The sequence below is a fragment of the Capsicum annuum genome, chromosome 5 (genome assembly GCF_002878395.1).
Source record: "Capsicum annuum cultivar UCD-10X-F1 chromosome 5, UCD10Xv1.1, whole genome shotgun sequence".
Classification (NCBI taxonomy): Eukaryota; Viridiplantae; Streptophyta; class Magnoliopsida; order Solanales; family Solanaceae; genus Capsicum; species Capsicum annuum.
Genome location: NC_061115.1, coordinates 74,993,779 through 75,000,161, shown reverse-complemented (window position 1 = coordinate 75,000,161; position 6,383 = coordinate 74,993,779).

The window sequence follows — 6,383 nt, the reverse complement described above, 5'->3', positions numbered from 1 at the left end:
TAGTAATTATAATACTTTTTATTAAATAAATTTAACTTAAATTTATTTTTTATGCTAGTATCAATTCAAAAACATTGTCTTTATTGATGAGAAAATGGTAAAGTACAATCTGCGGGCAATACATCAAGATAGCTTCATTCAACAAGATCGGGATAGCTTCGTTCATTCAGATGTTGGTGGTGAAAAAGATTCATCATATCTGTAAAAGATGATTCATAAGTAGAACTGAAGAAGGAATTGACAAATGTACGTTATGAGTATTCATAGTAGCTTTTCAATTAATATTTTCGATTTTATTTTACGAATTCACTAACTTTGTGTTCTATGTATTTATCATGTCTGGTTTGAGATGATATGTTGAACATACAGAAAAAGGTATGTTTTGATTCGACATACATTTTAAAATGATTATATAATATATATATATATATATATATATATATATATTAAAAATATTTATACGTACATGTTCTTAGTGATATGTTTGATTTTCAGGAAAAGATAAGTACTAAAATTTTAATGTATTAATTTTTTTAAATTGTACATGCTACACGCTGTCAGTAGTGATTTCATTTTTGTTAATGTATATGTAATTTAAATCAATATTGTCATATTGTAGCTAATTTTTTCAATTCTGAATTTTGAATGAAGATTGAGCATTTAAAAATTCATTTTATTATGTTACAGTATATCCAAGATCATAGCATATAAAAGTTTTTTTTATATATTACATTATTCTAGATGGGTTTTTATATTTTTCATGACATATCATTTAAATTTTTTTATCATCTGCATCATTATCTTATGATTCGGTTGAGAAACAATTCAAGGAGATCAAACAATATGTTGTTGAATCTATCAAAATTATTTTAAATGAATTAAGGTCTTTAGAATTTAAGTCTGATTAATTCAAACAAAAAATGAGTATGAATACATATAAATATTAAAAGACTTATTTTCTTTTATTTTCTTTTTCAACAGTTAATTTTTGTTGTTTATAATTTGAAGAATGAGCTTGAGTCTGTGGATAATTTATTACAAACACCAAATGCAAGTAAGATATGTGATAAAAATTTTACTGAACTAATCAAGAAAATAAATGCATTGTCTTATGATGTGGCAGTTAAAAAAGATGGTAACATTAGATTAATTTGTTCTCGAATTTTATTCTTTAATATATATAAGTTCAACCTATTCATAAGTTATTTTTATATTTAATATAAATTGGTGTGTGTTTTTTAATATAAGAAACTAATCTTTATATGAATTTTGAATGTAATTATATATACAGTAAGTCGTGACACTATTGGTAGAAAATCTATCACCAATCTTTCTTCGTTGAACGAGTTCTCATTTTTTATGGAGTCTCAACTGATCTCACTGAAATCAATATTTAGGCATCATAAAACACCTAAAAGTAAATTTCAGATATTATCACCGGTGATCTTCAATAAATCTCTAGTGGTAATGAATCAATAGCATAGATATAGCCATGAAACATTCATAGTCTACTTTAATGAAAAAAACATTCATTTGAAGATTATATTATCTTTGAGGTTCCATATATATTGATTGATCAATTCACAGACTGGTGTTATGCGGATGTGAAGAAACAATGTGAAAGACAATGCTTTATTTTTTTAGCTTAATATTTTTAATCATATACTTGAGAGTTTTGTATATACCCTCTTATAAGATTTTTATGTTTTCTTAAATAATCGTAAGAGTAGAAAAAATATTATTGAAAACATCATCATAAGTTCTAAATTTGAGCTTGGTGGTTTGAAAATTGCTCAAAAGAATTGGCTCCTTATATTAATTCACATTGAACGTCAATGAAATGATGAGATATGTGTCAAATATATGTAAATACTAGTTGTACATAGCTTATATTGTGTTGTGGTAAAGAATAATTTCAATCAATTTGAATCTCATAATACTATTTATCATGCTGGAAAAAAAAATCAAAAAATAGATTTATGTTGCCTATTTAAAATAGTTTCACGCTTTCTTCATGTTCTGTAACTTTTTAATAATTAATGTTCAGGTGGTAGAGGAATTATTATAGTTATAGATGCAGATGTGTATGAAATTGATATGGATCATAAATTTTCAATATAAGATTTACTGATACGTACGAAAATTATTTTTTTATTAATGCTTAGATACATCAATGTATGTTAATAAAAAAACAGTATGCTAGACTCATGTTAGTGTTTATATTATTGTTCTATCACATTTTTAAGAACATCTAAATTAAATTCCATTAGATATATATGTTCTGCCAACATCTTCAGTGTCATGTTTGATTTTTTGTGCAAATATTATTACATTATACCTTTTAGGTGAACATCTTGGCTACAACCACTTTATAAGAATTGCTTATATTTTTTATTATTCTAATTATATCATTGGAAGACAAGGAAAGAACAAGTCTGGTAATACTAATATACATTATCATTTTAGGGTAATAATTGAATATACTTGACAGATTTTGATGAAGAATAATTGTAGTGTCCTGAAGAATAATGTTAATTAAAATAAATAATTTAAAATCTAGAATAGAGGAATATGTGTATAAAATTGATTTGATATATGAATCAGTAATATTGATTTAGTGTATGTGTAATAGTTGAAAATAATCCTTCCTGTATTCATGTCTTGTTTGTACTATTGGCGACACCATTTAATTTATATGTTCATTTTACATCTTTATGTTGTTATACCATATAGATGGTCCATGTTGTCTCTTTTATATAATAGTTTGATTGAATCTGTTGTTGACTTGATAGAGGAAGAAATAACTTTCACAGCTTTTTATTTAATGTTCTAGGAGTATTCTTTAATTATGAAAATTAGTGATCTGGTTGAAAATTTTGAATAGAGAATGATGTGTATAATCTATGATATATGATTTATTAGTGTTCATTTTGAATATATTGGTGTTATCATTTTAGAAAATATGAATAAATCTAATTTATTTTATGTATTATATTAGGTATTTGGTAGTGAGATGAAAAGTGATATTTTTTAAAGATGCATGCATATATGTCAATGTGTGTTTGTTTGTATTGAACAAAAACATGTGCAAAAAATTATATTTTTTTATTTTATTAATGAATGTTTATTTGCCTTGAACTTTGAAAAATCTGAACACAAGTTATTTCCCACTTGATTTACTATCAACTATTAAATTTAATATATAAGTAACTTGTTAAAGAATCTATAAAAAGAGTCATGACCAGTCTTTTAATAATAAAGTTTAAATATACTCTCAACTAAGCAAATGTTTGTCAACTATTATGTAGTTAGTGTGATTATGGATGAGTTTAAAATGGACATGGTACTTAATTTTTCTGTGTATACTTACTTGGTATGACAGGAAACTACATCTTTTATCATAACATATTTTACCGTATGCTTTTTACTATTTCTAATGTATTAAAATATTAAATATAATTTTTCTTATATTTACTTTTTTGAAATAATATATAGATGTGATTATGTACTATTTACAGAAAAAAGAAAAGTATAGTAAGATGAAATCGATAACATATTTCACAACTGATGTTTGATTTATTAAGTGGGTTTGTTCAATTGAGCAACAATGATTGGGTCCGAACAAGGACATGAGATATATCTCTTCTAAATACTATATTGGTCAGTATATTAGGGGCTTTAAGATAACTGTGAATATATCTTGGGATACTATGGATAACATTATCATTTCTATTAACGTTAGTAAATCATTTCATTGTATCATGATTTTATTTCGCATTAGAAACAAATGTCTATATGTATATGATTCATTTATTGGAGGTGCTGTGAATACAGAAAATGTTCATTGTCATGTCCAATTATTTGCTATCATGATACTGTTGTTTTTATTGTCAATGATTTTTATGATAAACGAACGGATATATCTTAACATAAAGAGACTGCATACATTGACAAGGTCATGACCAATCAACTAGAGTATGTTATTGTGAGAGACACTTCCTAATAGGCTTCACATTCTAAGTACGGAAATTTATATTTTTAAATGTCTATATTATCATTGTATATATTCGTGCACATATTTTTTTATTTTTATTTTTTCAGCGATTGTGGTATGTATGCACGTGTTTTTGCTAAATTTGTAGTCATGATGTTTGATATTTCAACCAACAAATTCAATGCTTTCAATTATCGTATACGATATGATGCACTATATTGAAATTATTATTGAAAAAAGCAAGATAATAGTGCAATCAGTGAAAGTGAAGTGACCAACAATGTTACGAGAAGACTCTGTGTTTCAAAGATTTTGAGAGACATTATTACTTCAACTATTTCTTAAAATATAGGCAAATCTAGACATGAATATTTTTTTTTATGTTTATTGGTGATCATTAATGATATCTTTCTGTAATACCCCGTATTTTTGTGCTAGAATTCTAACTGTCGTTGATGCGCGTATAAGCTCTAATCCAAGTGATTCTCATGTCAATACAAGTTGCATGATCATTATCCTAGTCTATGGAGTAGTTTAGATATGGAAAATATTTATAGCAATGACATAGAACAAGGTTGAGCTAAGACCAATTGATTCATCCAAAGTTTGACATTCGATTCTACAAGGGTCAAATTCAAACGTTAATATCTTTTAATATACATGAAATTTTTCATTCCAAGACCTATCAAATTATATATAATTGAATTAACTTTCCAGGGATACCAATTTCACAAAAATCCGATACCCGAGCAAATAGTTATGCGCATTTTTGTAAGAGGCAGTAAGGGTGTGCGATGGGCAATGCGCCACGCAATCAAATGTATGCAATTGGGAGTGAGAGGCATACTTAAATGTCTGCCATAAGGTGTGTGACGCATACCTTAAGGTCTGTCATGGGTTGTGCGCCGCATACCTCACTTCCAAGTGCCAAAAACACCCCTATATATGTCTATAACACGGGATTAAACTCCCATAACACCAAAATAAGTTTACTTTCTCTCAAAATCACCAAGAACATTCATTAGGGCTTCAACCTAAAAATTCAAATATCTCAAGATTCAACCATGAGTTTTCAATAATTTTTACATATTCGGAATCCCCGTTACGAAGGCTACGAGGGACACCCAAAACTTTATGAATAGCATTACGTCATTCGAAAAGTCATTCAAAGCTTCAAGTTTAAGGTATGTAGGGTTTTCAACAAGATCATCCTTTTGTTCTTGTGCCCAAAACTTTGTATTATTTTACGAAGATACATGATTTTACTTGTTTAATTATGAATTTGAGATGAAAACTATTATCCTATATTCTTGTTCAAGAAACTATGATATTTTTGTGATGTCTTAAAGATAAATTCTTTGAGTTTTGATATTAATATCATGTTTCAAGTTGAATTTTCAGATTTTCATATGAGTTATACTTGTTTTCTATACAAAGTATGAATCTTGAAAATGTTTTGCTTAAGTGTTGATATAGGGGATTTAAACCCTCTTTGAGATTATGATCTTTGGTGAAGTAATGTATTATACACACCTTGATATTTGAATGATTTGACCTTTTTGTCTTGAAAGAGTTATTTTGGAACTCGAATGAGAAAACAAATCCACATGTTTATTTATTATGAAAAAGAGGTAGCATGGTGGCTCCCGATATGAATTGATGAATTGTGTTGTTGTGGATTTTCTTTTGAAATGATCTGAGCTAAGTCCGGGAGTAGTCTTTAGCATCGAGTGGGAGGTATAGTTGTGATTGGTACTTCCCTATAACTACGTGTCCCCGTAGGATGTGAGCCTAAGGCTGATTGATATAGTGATCACCAGTGAACAAAAAATTAAGGTCCTACTCTGATGGCAAGGACAGGACAGCTCTCCCCAACATGGGTTGAACGTTGGACTCCATGTAGATCACATAGTTTATGTCGGTTGTAAGAGACTCCCAATGTGTGTATGTGTATTCTCCTATCTAATATGAAAAGTCTTATTTTTCTATCTGAGATGAAAATATATTTGTTTGAAAGACTGAGTTTGAGAAAGTCATTATTTTCGAAAGATTTAATGAACATATATTCCAAAGAGAATTGTTATGAGATTTGATTGCTTTGATGATTTGGAATCGAGATGGAAGTGAATTGAGATTTATTATGATGACTCACATATTTTACCCGATATATTTTACTCTTTTATGATTATAATGATTTTAATTCGAGCTAAGTGAGTCATTTATATCAGCATGCATAATTTTATAAACTGTGATGATATTAAGATATTTTTTTATATATGCATTGCACCCCTATATGCTTGGTATGTTTCTATGGTACTGACCTACATATTTGTATGTGAGCTACATTTTCTCGGAATGTAGGTACAAGTTATAGTGTATATCTTCAGAT